This window comes from Strigops habroptila, chromosome 1, assembly GCF_004027225.2.
Source record: "Strigops habroptila isolate Jane chromosome 1, bStrHab1.2.pri, whole genome shotgun sequence".
Lineage (NCBI taxonomy): Eukaryota > Metazoa > Chordata > Aves > Psittaciformes > Psittacidae > Strigops > Strigops habroptila.
Window position 1 is genome coordinate 122,476,057 of NC_044277.2, and position 2,558 is coordinate 122,478,614.

The window sequence follows — 2,558 nt, forward strand, 5'->3', positions numbered from 1 at the left end:
AATTAGGGTTATGGTTAGGGTTAGGGTTCAGGGAGCCACAAAGCCTACAGCTTCAGAGACATTGGGGCTGCAAAAGGCATGCCAAGATGAGTTCCGTACTACACCAACACTGGTGCTTGCACGACATTCTCATCTGGAACACGCACTTTCCTGGTGACCACAGCCTCTGAATTAATGTGTCCTAAAGATTAGGGTTAGGGTTAGGGTTCAGAGAGCCACAAAGCCTATAGGTTCAGAGACATTGGCGCTGCAAAAGGCATGCCAAGATGAGTGCGGCACTATACCAATATTGGTCCTTGCTCAACTTTCTCTTCTGAAACAACCACTTTCCTGGAGACCACAGCCTCTGACTTCATGTGTCCTAAAGATTAGGGTTATGCTTAGGGTTAGGGTTCAGAGAGCCACAAAGCCTACAGCTTCAGAAATATTTTCGCTGCAAAAGGCATGCCAAGATGAGGGCGGCACTATGCCAGTATTAGTTCTTGGACAGATTTCTCATCTGCAACACTGACTGTGCTGGAGACCACAGCCTCTGCATTATGGTCTCCTAAAGATTAGGGTTAGGGTTAGGGTTAGGGTTCAGGGAGTCACAAAGCCTACATATTCAGGGACATTGGGACTGCAAAAGGCATGCCAGGATGAGTGCGGCACTATACCAACATTGGTCCTTGCTCGACTTTCTCTTCTGAAACAACCACTTTCCTGGAAATCACAGCCTCTGCATTATGGTGTCCTAAAGATTAGGGTTAGGGTTAGGGTTAGGGTTCAGAGAGCCACAAAGCCTATAGGTTCAGAGACATTGGCGCTGCAAAAGGCATGCCAAGATGAGTGTGACACTATACCAACGTTGGTCCTTGAATACCCTTCACATCTAGAACACTGACTGTTCTGCAGACCACAGCCTCTGGACAGTGGTGTCCTAAAGGTTAGGGTTATGGTTAGGGTTAGGGTCCAGAGAGCCACAAAGCCTACAGGTTCAGAGACAGAATCGCTGCAAAAGCCATGCCAAGATGAGGGCGGCACTATACCAACACAGGTGCTTGCACGACTTTCTCATCTGGAACACGCACTTTCCTGGAGACCACAGCCTCTGAATTAATGTGTCCTAAAGATTAGGGTTAGGGTTAGGGTTAGGGTTCAGGGAGTCACAAAGCCTACATATTCAGGGACATTGGGACTGCAAAAGGCATACCAGGATGAGTGCGGCACTATACCAACACTGGTGCTTGCACGACTTTCTCATCTGGAACACGCACTTTCCTGGAGACCACAGCCTCTGAATTAATGTGTCCTAAAGATTAGGGTTATGGTAAGGGTTAGGGTTCAGAGAGCCACAAAGCCTATAGGTTCAGAGACACTGGGCATGTAAAGTACATGCCAAGATGAGTGCGGCACTACACCAATATTAGTTCTTGGACAAATTTCTCACCTGCAATCCTGACTGCGCTGGAGACCACAGCCTCCGCATTATGGTGTCCTACGGATTAGGGTTATGGTTAGGGCTAGGGTTCAGGGAGCCACAAAGCCTACAGGTTCAGAGACATTGGGGCTGCAAAAGGCATGCCAAGATGAGTTCCATACTACACCAACACTGGTGCTTGCACGACATTCTCATCTGGAACATCCACTTTCCTGGTGACCACAGCCTCTGAATTAATGTGTCCTAAAGATTAGGGTTAGGGTTACGGTTCAGAGAGCCACAAAACCTATAGGTTCAGAGACATTTTCGCTGCAAAAGGCATGCCAAGATGAGTGCGGCACTATACCAATATTGGTCCTTGCTCGACTTTCTCTTCTGAAACAACCACTTTCCTGGAGACCACAGCCTCTGCATTATGATCTCCTAAAGATTACGGTTCTGGTTACGGTTAGGGTTCAGAGAGCCACAAAGCCTATAGGTTCAGAGACATTGGGGCTGCAAAAGGCATGCCAAGATGAGGGCGGCACTACGCCAGTATTAGTTCTTGGACAGATTTCTCATCTGCAACACTGACTGTGCTGGAGACCACAGCCTCTGCATTATGGTCTCCTAAAGATTAGGGTTAGGGTTAGGGTTAGGGTTCAGGGAGTCACAAAGCCTACATATTCAGGGACATTGGGACTGCAAAAGGCATGCCAGGATGAGTGCGACACTATACCAACATTGGTCCTTGAATACCCTTCACATCTAGAACACTGACTGTTCTGCCGACCACAGCATCTGGACCGTGGTGTCCTAAAGGTTAGGGTTATGATTAGGGTTAGGGTCCAGAGAGCCACAAAGCCTATAGGTTCAGAGACATTGGCGTTGCAAAAGGCATGCCAAGATGAGGGCGGCACTATACCAACACTGGTGCTTGCACGACTTTCTCATCTGTAACAACCACTTTCCTGGAGACCACAGCCTCTGAATTAATGTATCTTAAAAGTTAGGGTTCTGGTTAGGGTTAGGGTTCAGGGAGCCACAAAGCCTACAGGTTCAGAGACATTGGGGCTGCAAAAGGCATGCCAAGATGAGTGCGGAACTACGGCAGTATTAGTTCTTGGAAAAATTTCTCATTTGCAACACTGACTGTGCT